At 42.0% G+C, this 17,893-nt stretch overlaps 1 protein-coding gene across 3 annotated transcripts in view; it reads right to left on the reverse strand.

The window, feature by feature from the left end:
* PTK2 (protein tyrosine kinase 2) overlaps positions 1–12,616 on the reverse strand; it is a 227,179-nt gene extending 214,563 nt beyond the window's left edge. Inside the window, exon 1 of one of the 3 annotated variants that reach the window (XM_049819633.1) lies at positions 12,504–12,616. The gene's annotated coding sequence lies outside the window, so the exon portion shown is untranslated. Of the gene's footprint in view, positions 1–11,558; positions 11,577–12,503 lie in introns of those variants that run through there. The other 2 variants (XM_049819642.1, XM_049819634.1) reach the window with 2 other exon arrangements.
* Between the last annotated feature and the right edge of the window lie 5,277 nt (positions 12,617–17,893).

The following is a 17,893-nucleotide window of genomic DNA, read 5'->3' on the forward strand; positions in this document are numbered from 1 at the left end:
TCCTTAGAAAGCATTTAACGTGATCAGATCTGGTCTCTAATGATGCCCCTTTGGCACTACAGTAAGTCACAGTAAAACTCCACTAAAGATCACGGTAGACAGGAAAGACTTCAAGAGCTCTGTCAGTGCAGGGCAAGAACAGTAACAGCAATTTCTGGACACAAGTAATATTTTCTTTAGCAGAGATGAGACATAATTATAATGAAGTTGTCTGCAATGTTATTGTTCCTGCCAGTGGTACACACAGGTTTTTACGCAAGATATAGGAGAGTATCTAAACAACTGTATATACACAGCTTCTCAACTTCTCAAGCAATGAGGGTAACGGACCTGCCTGGAGCACTTTCAGCAATAGCACCAGGAAGAAACTTATGCAGAAGAATAGTACAACACAGCCCCAAGCACAGTCTACTAACAAATGACCTATGGCCTTCAGCAAAGTCCCAGAACAGTCAAGGCAGTTACTGAATTCTAGACTGACTCAAAAGCACTATTTGCACAGACACAATACTGTAAAGATTTACTAGTCTTGAAACCCTTAAGTGTTTTGGGATAATTGGCATACAAGCACTAACTTGATCTTAACATTGCTTAGGGGCTTGGACACCAGAAGAATGTATTCCATAAAGCAGAATTTGGAACAGACTCACTGGACCCAAGCACAGACCGTAAGCATGTCACCACAAAACATACCCATATGGCCACGGTCAGCCCCACCACCAGTAGTTCTACAGGACTTTTAACCAGATTGTTTTAACTTCAGTGGGTGAAGAAGGGCAAACTTCAGCAAGATCTCAATTCCATATCATATTAAAAACACCAAAAAAATAAAGGAGTCCATACTTCCTACCACCACCCATTCGTAAGCACCATCACACAAAATCTGCTATAAAGACAAAGGTTTAACAACATAGAACACAAGTTCAACATAACACTTAAAACTGCTGTAACAGACTCAGTCCAAAAAACTATCGTATTTCAAGTGACAGCTGTGCATTAAGTACTCGCATTATATGCACATGGGCACCAGTTCCCCCCTCCCCATTTCATTTTGACTATGCTTCAAATCCTCTCTCAAGACTCACTGCTTTCATCTTGCCTTTCTAAAACTGATACCGACTCAGCAACCCACAAGGTCTTGCCTTATTTTACTACTTCTATCAACGTCAAGACTAAGGTATTAAAGCAAGCGTGCTTTATTTTCACAACTTGCTGCAGTCCTCACCCTTCCCGTACTTCCACTCTGTGATGTCTTGCTTGGTATAATATGACCAATATTCCTACTCCCACTTGAGAATACCGTAGTTCAAGATCTATTTCAACAGAAATAACAAAGGCTTTTTAAAGAACGAACTTGAATGCAATCCTCATTTATCTCCAAAAAGCCACATAAATACATTATAGAACTCCAAAATTTGTTTCCCAGGAAGGGAAGCTCCCGTGTTCAATACTCAGATTATGAAACAGTTTAAAGGTTTTGTTTGCCTTTAAGAGAAGAAAAAGCTGATTCAGTTGTAAAACGGAGCCAATGATACACACCCCTGTCTTTAAGAATTCCCTCTCCTCTTTTGATGAAAAGAGAGCAAGGCATAAAACTAGCTTTTGAAAGCACTGAAACAGCATGAGACAAGCAGTACTGCCATCACACAAAGAAACTCTCCCCCTTCTACTAAGGCTGAATAAGCAGGGGCTTGTAACCTGTGACACAACTAAACTTTCACTTCATTTAAATCCCCACCTGAGAATTAATCATCTGTGCTGCACACCATCTTCTTCTAAAGTTGCCTAGTCTCCTAAAGAAATACACCTGGTTGTTTATTGATTTCATGTAGGTAACAAATTTCCATCCACAAGGGGATGATATCCAGAGTACTAAAGCTCGCTTTCTTACAAAAATGAAACACTGACATGAGCTCTAGGCAGAAGATGGAACAGAAGTGTATTTGGCATTATATTCTGTTCCTGTTTGTTGGGGTTTTTTTTACTCTATTCTTCGTCTAAGTTTTACAGGGGCTCTGACTATGGTATTTTTTTGTTTCTGTCCACAACCCAAGAAATACAAGTAATAATCTAATATTCACAAAGCATTCAAGAGATGAGAGTCCGAATAACAATGCTATCCTCCTCCTTGAAGGAGATCTGCCACCCCACCCCCCACCAGCCAAAATCACATAATTTACAAAGACAGCACTAAACAAGAAATCCACCTAAATCTGAAATTATTAGATTGTCCTGATAATGAAGATTCAGTATCTAGTCTGACTAGGTGCTTTTATAACTGATTAAACAGAACTTAATACAAATGACAAGAAAGAGGCTTCCTCTTGCCTCCATACCACATAGGGTTGTGGGGTTGTTTTTTTAAAATGACTTGTACTTCCCCAAACCATAACAAACAGCTTACAAGTTTATACACATTGCACAGATGTACACTCCTAGCTTCACCTTTCAGTTTAAAGGCTCCCTGAACTCAGATGTAGCACTAAAGTGTTAATTCCAGCAGCTTCTGCCTCTAAATTTTAACACAGTGTTAAAAAAGCTATCAGATCAATGAATTTATTCTTTACTTTCATAAGGAAAGTCTCAAATGCAGGGTGCGTCATTAATACTAGTTTCCAGCAGAGGCTGTACTGAGTACAGCCAGCCATGCATACCACATTTTGTCTCCATACACATTTTCACTAAAGATTACCTAATTCTGTTTCCCAATCTCAGTAGTGACTTACTCCTTCCATGACAAAATGCTGAGAAACATTTTGACTTGCTTTAAAACAGATTAATTTGAGTTACAATTAAGAGGAAGCCTATTGATGCAACTTCAAAATACAAGCTATCACATTGAAGAGTGAAAGATAGACATAAAGTATAGATTCACCAGAAGTTCCTATTAATCTGAAAGCAAAGCTCAGTTTATTAATATGTAATAAAATGTAGTCATTAATTAAAGGGCAATACCAAAAGGAATTTAAAAAGTCATCCTCTAAGGCCACCTTATTAACTTGCTTGCACAGTTTAGAAGTCTTGCATGTTTTCTTCCATGAAATTTCTAAGTACATGACAAAATGGCAACTAAGCTAATTGTTTTAATATCAGTAACCAGTTTATAATTCTGTTTTTCAAGCTATATCTAGGTAACATCTGCACCTATAGAAAAGCATGACAGTTCCACTTATGAAAAAGATCTTCTCTCCATGACGTTTACAGCCATAACTGAGAACAGCATTCCACAATGAAAATACAAGATGCTTTGCCTGCAACGGATTTACATCAAAGCTCCACAGTCTCAGGCAATAGCTAATAAGGTAACAGAGAGGACTTGCTTACAAGAGCTCTGAGAAACTTATCAGTTGCTGGGGTTGCTGTCAACTACGGTTTGACTATTGGCATAAACCTGAAAATAATAACCCCACATTCTTTACCTGTTAGCATCACTAAAATCAGTGCTGAATAGGACTCAAGAGGTCATCTTGTCAATCTGCTACTCCTGAGGTAGGGATAAACAGCACTTCCTTTCTGACAGATGCCTAATTTGTTCTTAAAGATGGTCAGTGACAAGAATCCCTCCCTAATCTATTCCAATGGTTTGTTATTCTTAGAATTATAAGTCTTCCTCCCCAGGTAACCAACCCAAGTCTTCAGACCTACTATTTAAGTCAACCAGTTCTTGTTTTAGTCCCCGTATGCCTTTATCTTCTTCATTCTTGTAGTAGCCTAATGCACATGACTAACTTAAGACTACAAGGAGATAAAAAGTTAATATCTGAATTTGTTCAATTCTTGTGTGTCATAGTCTTCAGGTATCTTCTACTACTGAAAGCATCCAAAAGAGAGGAAAACCCTTTCTCAATGTACAGTGCCTAAAACTGAACAGAGCATTCTAACTAAATCTTACCAGTACTGAATTCAGTAAAAAAACTGCTCCAAGTTTTTCCCCCCTTGCTACACCCCTTTTTCTGCACCTGCAGAACAAGATTAAACACAAAGTGAGCACCAACCGATCCATAACTTGCACATCCCAGCTTACTCAGCTCTCGCAGAACTTGCAAAGTATGTTCTGAGCAGGAATTTCAACAACAAAATCCAAAGTGTACTAAACACAGAGTAGGAAGAGAGCCTGTAGAGTTGAGAGGCACCAGAACAAGTACAGAAAACAGCCAGCTTTGTGATTTATACAAACTAAAGTAAAATGACAAGATAATTAATAAACCAACTGGAATCTAGAAGCCTTTATGATATAGTGCTTAAGCTTGAAATAGAAAGAGAGAACTAATAAAAATTCAAAATTACTTCTTTAGCCACTAATTAACAGTGTTCCCATAATGGTACTGTTAACACAAGAGTAAGAACAGGAACTGTAATTTGTAACATTTGCAAAGCGCTTCACTGCAAGCGAGACCCTTACACGTCAGAAGTGTGTAAAGGTCTCCTGGGTGAAGGCTGGCAATGGAAAACTAGTTAAAAATGTAACAAAATTAAACAGTCTTCAATACAATTAAAAATGGGACTTAGAGAGTAAAACCCTCCAACTTGTGGCTCATCATTTGGGATGTGCATTTTTACATACATATTATCAATCAGCTTTCTCCCCCTACTCATAAAATAAAATGCAAGTGCATTTCATTTAGTAAATGCAAATGCAGTTCTGAGTCAGGCATCATGAAAGGTTAACAAGTACACTGACAAACGTGAATTAATTGCAGTGACCATACCAAGGTTCATTCCAAGCGGTCAGATGGCACCTTAAATGAATAACTTTGATCCAACATCATAGTTTCTACTTTTCTTGAGGGGTACTTCAAACCACTCTACAGAAAGCACTTCAGAATTGCCATGTGTTTATGTGCCAGTGGACAAAGCCTGAGCAAAGCACTGTCCTTATTTTAAAGGGGAATAAACAACAGCCCGGCAGTTAAATTAGTTCAGCCGTCAAAAGGAAAAAAATAAGCCACAGAAGAGGTAGAAAAAATTCTTGCCTCTCCACTCTCAATTCTGCGGTTGCATCAGTGTTTCCTATCTCTTTCCACCACTGGTTAACAAAAGCAGTGGTATCAGACACGAGAGGTCCTAGGCACTGGCAAAAATACAAGAATACCTCCATCAAGTTCTGGAACTTGCTGGGGAAAGGGTGAAGAAAGGGAGATAAGGACCAATACACAACTAAAGAAGTATGAAGTTTAACTCTTTACAAAGAGTTAGTTCAAACAACTGAACTATGAAGGTACCTGTTACACGTTACTTTTGTGTGCTGCTGCCTAGACTGGAAAATCAATTACAAAGAAGTATCTCTACCTTTAAACAGCTTCCACTACAGAAGAGCATCATTAAAGCAGCAAAGGGGATGTAGGAGGAGACCGCTAAAACCTGAAGTATAAGCAGGCATAAAAGAACTGCAAGACCATTCAGCCACCAGCAAAAGGAATTTCTGCTTGAAAAAAGTGTACTAGAAATAGCGGGGGAGGTGGGGGTAGTAAACAACTCAGTTAACTAACCAAAAATAAAAAGGAACTGTACTCTTAAAGACTAACTTTATTTTTCTCCTTTCTTTCAACTTTTACTTGAAAAAAGTGGGCAACAAAACCTCCAGTATTCTAAACCAGAACATAGACAATTTTTTTCCCTCAACAGACAGAAAGATTGCAACTACCTAGTCCAAAAAAGGAAATCAAGAACAGATACCTATGTGAAAATAAGAAAATGGCAGTAGATTTTATGCTTTCACGCTATCTTCATAGACAAAGAATTTAAAAGATTGCCTAAAATCAGTAAGAGGAAATTCTCTTTTAAAGATCACAGAATTTCTGAATCTCAATGCTACAGAGTATTACTGAGGACAAACTTTCCTCAGCATTCACACTGAACATAAAAACTACAACAGAAGGATGAAACAGGTATTGATTGATGTAAGTCTCCACCACCACAGGGTATAACTCAGACACTGGGATTTGTAAGTCTCTTACTAGTACCTTCAGTAGCAGTAATCTTGAAGGCAATGCTAGGAAATTAAGTATCAAATGTTGATGGACCAGAGACCTTACTGGCTGTTGTACGTCCCATGGATTGATTATATCAGCAAACACTCCTTTTAGCATTAAGAAAGGCCTGGGAAAAAAGCTAGGTACATGGTTAAAGAGGTGCATTCAGACCTGCAAAACATATCATTTAGCACATTCTCAGCTTCTGCTAAGCTAGACTCCTGCTACCCCCTTGCAATCAAATTATTTGCTATCCCAGCAGCAAGAAAACAGGAAAGAGTAGCAGCTCCTCCTTCCCATATTAAAAAAAAATAATAATAAAAAAAATCAGCTGCTGCTTCAAATCCTTCCCAGGAACTTCAATGGGACTGAAGGAAAAATTATCTTTGCCTTCCAAAGATACTTTATAGCCTCAGATGGTCTGCTCCCTCTCCCCTCCCCCAAAACAAAACAAAAGCAGGAATTGCACATTTTCATGTGTGGGTAAACAATGAAAACCCCGAAGCATGGCAGCAGGAAACAGGAGTAGTTAGCAGTCAGTAGAGCCCTCTGACCTCTTTCTTACTGTCCCAAACAGTAAGAACAGTTTCAGCTCTACCACTACAATCTCTGCAAAGGCAATGAGAAGTGCCTCATTTAAGGACTCTTGTCCTTACAGTCCTACACTGCCTAAATGCTTCTAAATCTATTGTTCATCAACATACTTAGAACAGCAGCAGTGGCAAAGAATATGTAATCTCCCATTACTGTCTCCAGGACAACTGATACACAAGTTTTGCTTATACACGTTTGGTCAAAAGGAAGGAAATTAGTCCAGGGTCTTAAAATCAGTTAAATTACGGTGCCATGGGCAGGGAAAGGGTCAAGATTAATCTTAAAGATTAAGCTCTAAACTGACCTACATTATACTCTATGATAAAGTTGGAACCCTGCAGCAAAATGAAACCGACTTGAGTGCTCGTCAGTTCCCCTTTCCAGGAAAAAAAAAAAGAAAAAAAGTAATTCAAGTAATTCTTCAGTGCAATAGGAAGCTAACAGAAACTGCTTGAACTTTTTCTGTATGCCCTTTCCACACTGAACACAATAAAAAACAGGCAGAGGACCAATGCAGAGAGTTAGAAGGCAGAAAAAAAGTCTTGAAGTCATAGGGGACAAAGGAAATCCAATACAGGAGAGTTCTACCAGTTCAACGTGGACTGCTGCAGATCTGAAGAAAATTTAGATGTACCCACAATTAACACTGATGCAAGCGAATCATCAGATGTTCTCTAACAAAGCCTGTTGCCTTCAGCTTCTGTTATTTACCTCTTCCATTCTGATTTTTACTAGACAAAAATTGCATTCAAACCTTGTAACCTGGATTTCAGAAACTATTCTCCAACTTCTTCCTAATCTACAAATCACTGACACCACTAGTGATCTGCATCTCCAGATTTCAAGTACTGTCAGAGCTGAGAGCGTTCAGTTTCTCTGGTTCTCCTGCCATCTCTGAAACTATTTTTTTTCATATACATGATTCCCTGTGTCAACACCCTCCAACAACACATCCTTCTGACATAGCTTTCAAAATGTTCCCTTGCAAATTTTAGTAGTTCATATACCTTTCAGCACAACACACCTGGGTAATCACAACTGTCTCTCTTGTGTCTGCTTTAATACAAACAGAGAAAATCAGATCAAGCCATCTGAAGTTTTTTGTGCTTTTGCTGGTTTGATTTATTTTGGGAGGGGCGGGGGGGGGGGGAGGGGGGGTGCAGTTGGGTTTGGGGTTTTTTTAATCATTTTCTATTCATGAAGACCTAACACTCAAAGTCCCCTCAGCTGCAAGACTTGCATCCCAGTGTCAGGAACACTAAATGCTGAGCCAGCAACAAACTCCTACCTTAGTAAGCTTCTGTGGTAGAAAGAACACAAAGCTACAAAGGAATGGGAAAGGGAAAATAAAAATTTAAGCCTACAACACAAAATCTGCAGGTTTTTAAACTGTTCAATCCCTAAATAGCCACTTCCTCCAACAGTTCATCTGATTACCCATCAACCACTGCCCGAACATGGGAGAGCAGGACTTGAAAAACAAGAGCTTTTAGAAAGATCTACTTGATCATCTCCACAGAAGTTCCTCTCCCACACCAAAAAGACTATTTAAAACCAGATATCTATCTGGATATCACGTTTTCCATTTAACTTCCCATTCTTTCAATTTCACGTCTTTCTAACAGACACAATAAACCACATTCATTGAACACAGTGGTACAACACACAGGACTTCCAAGGTTCCTAAGGGGCAGTCGCATACAAATGAAGAGACTCACTGGAAATTGCCAACAATTTACAAACTCTAATCTTGCATTAAAGTGCATTAAGTCATTAAGTTCTAGGGTTTTTTTCAAACACTTAAAAAAGAGAGACAACTACTAGTACAAAATAACTATCCTGCAGAAGTTACCATTCAGGGAGACAAGAATCATTGTAGTTCAGGTGCTAAATAAGTATATTCAAAATTAGAGTTTTAGAGTGTTCCTAAACCATTTCTGCTATCATTCCATACAAGAGCTCGAAGTGATACAGTAAGGATGTTTGTTGCATTTTTAAAAATCCTGACCTCTAATTAAAACCTTTTCAAGAAATTAAGTCAATACATCCAATACATCCATGTTTTCATATTACTCAGCAATGGTACTTGATACACAAGATGAAAGGAAAAACAGATTTGGTCTGGAAACCACATCCGATGGAGCTAAATATCAGTCACACACCTGAGTTTTCAGTGACAGTTGTCTGAAATGAGGACTCTAAAGCTTACTGGTAAGAAATAGCTAAAACCCATGTCTTCACTGCTAGCATCCCAGAGTGGTAGTTGTAACACAAGACAAAAAAAGATCTTGGGTATGAATTCTAGCACAAGAGTGTCCTTTTTAAATACCTTCTACCAATTTATTGAAATTTGTCCAGAATGTGAGAATACAGAGGCACTTTATGCAATAATTCACATCAAATGTAAAGCTACAAAAATTCAATTTAAGACAAAAATATCATGTAAGACTAAAAACACACAAGATTTGAATGTACAGATTTTACAGCAAAACTGCAGCCTACTTACAGTTACCAATATTCTGCAAAACATGACTATTGTTTAAACACCAATGCATGTAGCTGTCAAAAACCTGTAGGTGAATACACATACAAATATTTAAGAACAACCAGCAACACAATGTACTTCAAAACTGTGCTTTAAGAACAGAGAAAGTTCTCTGTCAGACTGAAAAAGATTCTTCCACAAATCTTAAAGAGATACAAAAGGAATGGGAATAGCCTGTATTGTTACTATTAATGTTATATCATCCAAAAGACCGTATTGCTACACATGGCAATGCTTACCAGGGGATGAAAAAAACCGATCATTTTGTTATACAAATGGCAAGAAATAACTTCTTGTTTCTTGAGTTACCCTCTCACTGAAAAAAATCCACCACATTTATAGATGCATTAAAATATAGAAGACAATCTCCTAAACCACCAAAGCCACCTGGTTTACTACTTAATCTCCAAAAAGCACTCCTGCTTTTCTCTCCTCTTATCATCCCCCCAAATATCTATTAGCTTGGTGGAATTTACAAAACCAAGATTTCCCCCATTCAACTATTAGTCATCATGTGGTAAACCATTATATTTAAAAAAAAAAAAAACACCAAACCTTTCTACAATATGTAGCATACTTTGAAGCACAGTTAGATCACTAGATATCTAGATGTTGAAACAATTTTTAAAGCTATTTCAGCAAATTACACATTCAAGACACAAGAGTGCTATTCTAAGAATAGTCATTTCTGGATTAAGTACTCCAATACACTGCTAGTTGATTGCTATGTCAACTACACATGCTTAGTACTTTTAATAATACCTAAGGCTGAGGCCAAATAAAGCTTAAAGCTTTTGACAAATAAGTACTATGCCATCTTCCTTTTATGTGTACTTTTTAACCTTCCCACAAAATAAAAGGTCAACCAACACAAACATCAATCCAAGCCATGTTCTACAAAAACTGGATTTAGGACATAATTGCACAAAAGACAAATTAATTTCAGAACAAGTTTTTCTCTTGTTGAATAGCCTGTAGAGTTTACAGTCCTGTGAGAGAAAATGTTTCCCAGCAACTAGTGTCTCCTCCCTCTTTTGGGGTTGTTTTTTTGTTTCTTTTGTTAACAGTACCTCAGATTTTAGGTCGGTTAAATTTATTGCATAGGCTCCAATCTCAAAGGTACACATACACATTCTTTACAGAATCTCAGCCATAAACCTTGTTTTAAGGAATCCAAAGGCTGTGGCCCCCATCCGCAAATCACACCATTCAGGCAAAGGTGTTCCAACAAAGATACAAGGTAGGATAACAGCCTGATTTCAGAGGTAACAAAAACAGAGCCAGGTGGTGAAAGAAGTGGTGGAATTTTAGACATGGACAACACCAGTAAGGTAACAAGCTGTTCCAAATAACTATGTAACATTTAATATTTTCTGGCCCCTATCCAGTTATGCTCTTGACCTTACTCAGATTTAATAAAATCAGAGATGATAAAGGCAGCTTTGAGGAATGTGGGACTTTTCCAATTAACACAGGGGCGAAAAAAAAGATACTAAACAACCAAAGACCAAAAGGAGTCTGAATTTTTAAGGGACACTGCGATACCACTTCACTTTTAAGCTAACATTTACAGTAAATACTTCAATATGAATCCCCAAGTGTTTCTCCTTTCAAATGAACTTTTTGTTCAACACATTTACTACAGCACTACTATTATCCTACTCAAAGTGCCAAAAACTGAGCTGCAGGCTGACACTGCAAGAGTGCTAGGGCCAACAGGATACACTCTGCTTTCAGAGCACTTCAATAAGACTGACTGCAAGTCAACTAACATAGAAACAATATAGTGAACAGTCTTTCAGCCAGGAAAGAAAAAAAAAAAAAAAACAACCAGCACCACACCACGGAAATCAAAGAGAAAGACTACCCCTTGTTCCAAAAAAGCATCATCTGAGTAAAAGAGGTTTGAAAAGAGAATGGATGTGAAAATTGGCAATATACAGCATACGCTTCAAAATTAGTCCCAGGGATTTGAGGAGAAAGATACTCTGTTACAGCTGCAGAAGTACAATTCTCACCATACTTCAAAATCGGGGTTACAACCGAAAAAAAGAGTATCAAATTTCTTCAAGAAGTGCAAAGGCTCCTCTATCTAATCCAACTTCTGTGGCACCAGCCGGGTGGATTAAAAGCCACCCTGAGGAACACTTGCTCCCCCTTCCCCGCTCCAGATTTAGGAGGCTATCCCCGGGTTAAAACGCATATGTGACCAAAGAGCTGCCCCTGCCTCCCTCTGGATTACACGATCGCACAATCCCACTCTCCAGCAAGCGCAGTAACAGAACCAACAGCAACAACAACCAAAAAAAAACCCAAAAAAACCACCCACCCCCAAAACCCAAAACCAAACCCCCCCCCAAAAAACCCCAACACCCGCAGAAAGAAGAAACCTCAATCACTTCCCCTGCCCTCCCACCCAGGCTCTAAGAGACAAACCACAGATTTACCCGCACGCCTGGAAAGAGGAAGGGGCAAAGCCAGGCAGCCCGACTCCGGCAGCGAGGGGGACACCACCTCCTCCTCCTCCTCCTCCCTTCCCTTTCCCTTTGTTTACTTTACGGACCGTCCCGCTCCGCCTCGCCGAGCCGCCAGCACCTCACCGCCTCCCGCCACATCCGGTGGGACCGGACCGGCGCGGCCGCCCCGGCCCCAGGGAGCGGGGCGGGGGGGGCGGGGGAGGCGGCCGCCGGCCGAGCCTCCCGGGCGGGCAGGGCGGAGAGGGGCGGCCGGCTTCTCCCCGGGAAAGCGGAGGGGGAAGGAGCAGGCGGTGCACCAGATGACCTCTCCCCGCAGCCTTCCCTTCTCATCCCGCCCGTCCACCCCCCCGCAACGAGGCTCGGAGGGAAGCGGCACTTGCCCGGACCCCCAACCCCCCGTACCCGTCGCCTTCTCCCCTCGGTCGGCCGGAGCCCTTCGCTCGCATCCCGGCCGCGGGCTGCCCTCACAGCCGCGGGAGGCTTCACCACCCACCCACCCCCACCCCCCTCCGGGCGCGGGCACCCACGGCGTGAGTGCGTGTACGTGTGAACACACGCGTGCCCCGGGCGAGGGCGGGGGGGGGTGGCGCGATGTGTCTCCCGTGCCCCCTCCCCAGTGTCCGAGGCAGCCCCTCCCGAGGGATACAGAAGAAACGGGCGGCTCTTCCCCTGAGGAGACGGGGCCGCCGAGCCGGGGGGTGGACACACCACACACGGAAGGAGAAGCCGCTGCCCCCACACACACCTTTCCATCACCCCCCTCTCTTCTCCCCCCCCCCCCCCATTACGTAAGTTAGTGCCGTTGGGGCCGCTGCACCTCACTCCGCCTGTGTCCCCGTCCCCCGTCCCCCCCACCCCAGCCCCTTCCGTCCCCTCCTCCTTCTCCTCAGGCAGCCCCTCGCCGCCAGCACTCACCGCGCTGCGGGGCAGCAGCCGCCTCCGGCCGGCCAGTCAGTCCCCGGCGGGCGGAGGGACCGCGGCGAGCTGAGGCGAGGAGAGGAGAGGAGATAGCAGCGGACTTGTCCCGCGAGCGCCGGCTGCAGAGGCCGCCCGCCCGCCCGCCCCGCTGTAGGTGGGTCTGCGCGGCGGCGCGGGCAGCTGCCTGCCTGCCTGCCTGCCTACCCGCCCCGGCCACTCCAGGCCGCTCCCCCGCCCTCCCGGCGCGCTGCACCATGGGATGCGTGGCTGCCCTCTCCCTCCCTCCCCGTCTGGTTCGCTCCCCACACTAACATGGCTGCGGGGGATGGAAGGGGGGGGGGGGGGGGGGTCAGGCTGCCGCCCCTCAAACCGGGGAGGGGAGAAGGAGGAGGAGGAGGAGGAGGGGGAGCCGCCCCGTCCCGCCTGCGCAGGCGCGGCGTGTGGGCCTCAGGTGGCGCGAGCCGCTCGTCCCCGCCGCCTCGCCATCCTGTGAGGGGCGGCCGCGGCGATGGCGGCGGGGAGCGTCCTGCCTTTTCGCCGGCCTGAAGGGCGCTTCCCTCCCTCCCTCCTTCCCCGAGGCAACGCAGATCTTGAAGGGCCGATGGAAAAGGGGGGGGGGGGTGGTTAACCCCTTGTCTTCGCTCCGCTTCTCAGAAGTGGCTCTCCGGCTCGCGTCCTCCGTGTGTCCCTGTTCGTCTGTGACCGGGCGTCCCAGCTGCCTGTGAGGCGTGAAAACGCCTCAGACGAACTCGTTCTGTGGCCTTTTTTGGGACCTCTGGCCTTGCTTCATTTCCACGGTGGCACCGGTTGGCACGATTGTTCTCGTTTCAAGACCGGGATAGTCTCTTTCAAGCAAATCTTTGCATGCTTACTTATACGTGACCACAGTGCTTGTCAGTCACTGAGTATCGTTAATAACGCAAGTCTGAAACAGTCATTTTGAAAGTCCCTGCTAATCTATCACTGATCCTCTAGTGGCAGTTGAACTCGGTTCTTGCCCTTCTGCGTGCCCCAGGCACCCTGACCTCGAGCAACGCACGAACCTCCACCTCTGGAAGTTGGCGGTGCCTCTGGAAACTGAAAGTAGGGTGCGTTTCGCTTTGGTTTAGGTGCAAGGCAGCTGGTGGAGGACTAATCAATATAGTCAATGGCAGTTGGAATGTTACTCATCTGAACAAACATGGGTAGTTTACTTTAGGGTAAGACAAGTCACACCCTTGAACTTATTATCTATGTTTATTAGTTTTCCAAGCACTATAAGGAAACACGCGGGAGACATGATAAACAAGTAGGCAGCTAGATCGTAAATACAGTTTTTCAGGTCAATCCCACCTAAATGTCCCAAGCCCCTACAGGGGCCAATCCATCAGGTAAGCTCTGAACATGATACAAATGCATTCAGCACCATATCAAAATAAGTCCTAGAAACAGTCTTTTAAACAGCAGTACAGTATTCCTATTCATCTTTTATCGAAAGTCTTGGCCATTAGAGGAGAGAGTCCTTTAACCAGCAGGCTGTAGGCTAGACAGAATAGCAGATACGCTCTATCCTTTCTACTAAAGCTGGACCACTATGCAGAAATGAAGGAAGGAAGGAAGGAAGGATGATTTCAGTTATTTTATAATTATTGGTCTTGGGATCGCTATTGATGCTCTTGCCAGAAAAGGCAGAAATGTGCTAATTAAAATTACTGATGACAGAAAGTTGGGAGACATCAATAAAGAGGATGTTCACAGTAACACACAGGAAAAATTGAATGCTCTTGAGGACTGGGATAGTAAAAATGGACGGAAATGCATGAGTAAAACAGGAGTATATTTTCTGGTAAATACACAGGGAAGAGGTGGTATAAATACTGGAAAGAGAAAATGAAAGGGAAAATGGAGCTTCATAAATTTTTATGATATGGTTGTTAGCAATAGCAGGGAATTGCACTAAATGACCCTTCCAAGCATTTGATCCCAATTATTAGCCATTTCTCCTTTATCGCTGCCTTCATCCAAAGATGTCAAAGTGCTCTAGCCTCTGAGCAAACTTGTGAAGAAGAGAGTTATCCTCATTTTTTACACTGGAAAGCTGAGACAGTATTTGAGTTGCCAAATTCACACCTTATTCACTGGATGAACAGGCCTGAAAGCAAATGGCTCCTCTCCAGGGCTATATCCGATGCATACAAGATAATAGCAGTACCTACTTTCTGTCATGTGTAGTATATCCTATTGATTTTATATACAGGTTTAATAAACATTCTTTGTTTAGGTATCTTTTAAAATCTCCTCGCTTTAATAAATAATTACTATTCCTGTGTTTTTATAACTTTATCCTCTGCAGGTTCTCTGGGCAACATCAATGTTCCAATTCTCTCCATTTTACAGATTGAAAAATTATTAAGAGATATGTGGGTGATTTATGGAAGAGACAGAGGAAAGCCAGAGCAATGGTAGAACTGTAAATCCGATTCTTGTATTTCTGCTCAATCTTTTAGTAGTTACACTTTTTCGTATGGAAAAGAAATATGCTGTCTGAAGTCCTTGGGAGCTTTCCCATTGGTTTTAACGGGATGAAGGCAAGCCCAAAATAATTACCAAACTGACGGTTTGTAGCAATTCCTGAAAAGTCTCTGTTTCAGGTCCTGGTGAGAATTTTTCATGTTTGTTTCTTGTTTTTTCTTCATCAGCAAAATGCTTGTAAAAACAGAAGCCTTCAGCAACATACTCATTTTGATAAAACACTTGCTGGGAAATCTTTCTCACATTACAGAATGCAATTTTTAGTCAAATGTACAGGATGTTCCAAAAAAGCTGGTGATTCAACCTCTCAGGTAGGAGAGGGTACCTGTGTTGATGTCCAATGAAAAGTTGCATGATTATCCAAAAATGATAGTTTTAGCAGAAACTCATGAGACATGAGTAGGATGATAGTCATGGCTTCTGTGGGAACTATAAGGCATCCAGATTCAAATCTTTGCTCTGTCTGTAGGTGCATTCTTTTCCCCTCCAACTTCAGGGTCTCATCCAAACTAATGGCCTATGAGAAAGGCACTTCCAGAAGCTCATCCATCCTACCTATTGAGAATACAATGAATCGCTCTCTAATTACCCTGTTTTTTCTCAATTGACTGCAGGAGAGCCTAGGTAATTAGCCTAAATCTTTACATAGCTAAACTTTTATAAGTTGTGACTTGCACCTTTGTCTTCTAAGATTCTTGTTTTCTTCTGATTCTTGAGAACTTGTGCAGAAAAGTAAAATAATTTTCTTGCCTGCTCTGTGTACACAAGGGTTGTTGGTGGGTGGAAAAAAGGCTATCCCCCATAATTTATTATCAAATGATTAATAGAGAGGTAAGACATTCAGTTTAATACTAATGGTAGTATTTGTCCAGTCCATGCCATTATCTCATTCAATTTACAGTGGTTATTAAACCTGTGTTGCGTTGGTATAAACAAAAAGGTACGAAACTTCATTATAGCGTAGCATGCATTGTCTTTTCTTTTATTAAGTGACGGAGCCAGAGGTAATGGCTCTGAAGAGAACTGGTTCTTTCCGGTGTTTTGGAGCACAGCTGCAGACAGGCATCTTCAGCTTTTCTGCAGGATGGTAAATATTCATTAAAGCAACCAGAGTAATCAGGCTTATGAGACACAGGTAGCTCCAAACTGCAGGGCTACTTCAAGCTGTGACAAGACAATGAAATGCAGGGGGATTGGGGAAAAAGGAGAAAATGGCAAGATGTTTAGTATTTCACAAAATACACAGTAACATTCTTCATCGTAAGAGGAAATTATTTTTTTTAAAATCATCTAGGTCAACCTCAGATGAAGAAGTCTTCAACTGCATACATAAGGAGTCTACATAGTACTCTGACACTGGTGAGGGAAAAGTATATAGTAAATACCTATTTTATAAGTAGATAGAAATAAAATGGCAATGCCCATCTTATCACAGTTACAATCTGCTGCAAACCCGATGCTGCAAGTTTTTCTCAAGTGGGAGTCGTCATATTTAGTCACTAGGGTCAGCGGCACGGGTTACCTTGAGGGTTCAGGTCCTACATTTAACAGTGAATAATGCCACAAAGATGGAGGATGAATGTTATGGCCATTAGGGGCACAGTGGTAGTACAGCCTCATGGTTAGAAGGTACAAACTTGAACTATTAAAAGCACCAAAATGTTAATAATGTTAATATGCACATCTCTGCTTCTCTCTGGATTTAAAAAAAAAAAAAAAAAAAAAAGGCAATTATATTAGCATTTCTGGGCAGTGTCTAGAGTAGAAGCTGAATGGAAAGTCACCAGTGGAGGTTTTTCTTATTTATTAAAACAAAACAAAACAAAACACAAATTCTTAAGAAATACTCCAAGGGAAATCAGCAAAATTACACAGGATCAGGAAGGAAATTTCAGGTAGAAAATTTGGTGTGGAAAAAAACTAATTAGCAGCTGGGGGACCCACTTGATGAGTTGCTGTTATTAACTAAGACCTCCAAAGCAAATGTTAATGTGTTAATTAGAGGCAGGGTAATAATGTCCTAGATTTCCCAGTGGGAAACAAAAAACCCAAAACAAAACAAAAACAAGGCAATTTTTTTATGGATATAACTGGCTGAAAACAAACATGGCAGCAGGGGAACACTCCCAATACTGCTGCTTCATTTTCTGATGTGCTTTTGCAGCATTGCTACCCTAATGGTAACACAGACCCCCTTACCCATGGTGACTAGGTGGGAGAATGGGATACAGAAGTTTCTAGAAAATCAAACAAAATCTCTGTCCTGACTGTTAGCTTTGATCTCTAGAAAGAAAGGAAAGGTCCCACACTGGCTTAGTTAGACTGGTTCCAAGAAAGAAATGGAAATTAAAAGGAAAGAGGAGAGATTAATTTTCTGTCCTGTTGGTACAAAAGGACAAGAGAGTCACGAGACTCTCAGATGGAGCCATAGTGTGGTGGCATGGGAAGTAAAATTCATGATCTATCCTAAAGGGCTGTTCTTCCAATCAGAGATTATTTTCTTCTCATTTTATTTTGGCTTCCAGGATAGAAATCAACTTTTTCTTTTTTTTTTTCCAACCAAACCACAGACAAACTTGTAGCTGAGCCAAAGCATATGTTTTAAAACTGCATTCTGTTGAGACCAAGCAGCATAAAGGGATGGAGTTCTTATGGACATGTAGAAACGCTTGAATTCTTTGACTTACCTTCTGTAGTTTTCTACCATTTTGATGCCTTGACCTGTGTTGCATGCTTTTCTCAGAAAGGCTCAAGAGAGGAGGGTGTTCAGGAGTATGCACTATTGGCGGCGCTAGCTTGTGGGACAGGCAGGGTTGGAGCCACGGTGCTTACCTTCCAGGAGTGCACTTGGTGGCTTTCCCTGTAGAGATGCAGCC

Source organism: Accipiter gentilis, chromosome 2 (genome assembly GCF_929443795.1).
Source record: "Accipiter gentilis chromosome 2, bAccGen1.1, whole genome shotgun sequence".
NCBI lineage: Eukaryota > Metazoa > Chordata > Aves > Accipitriformes > Accipitridae > Astur > Astur gentilis.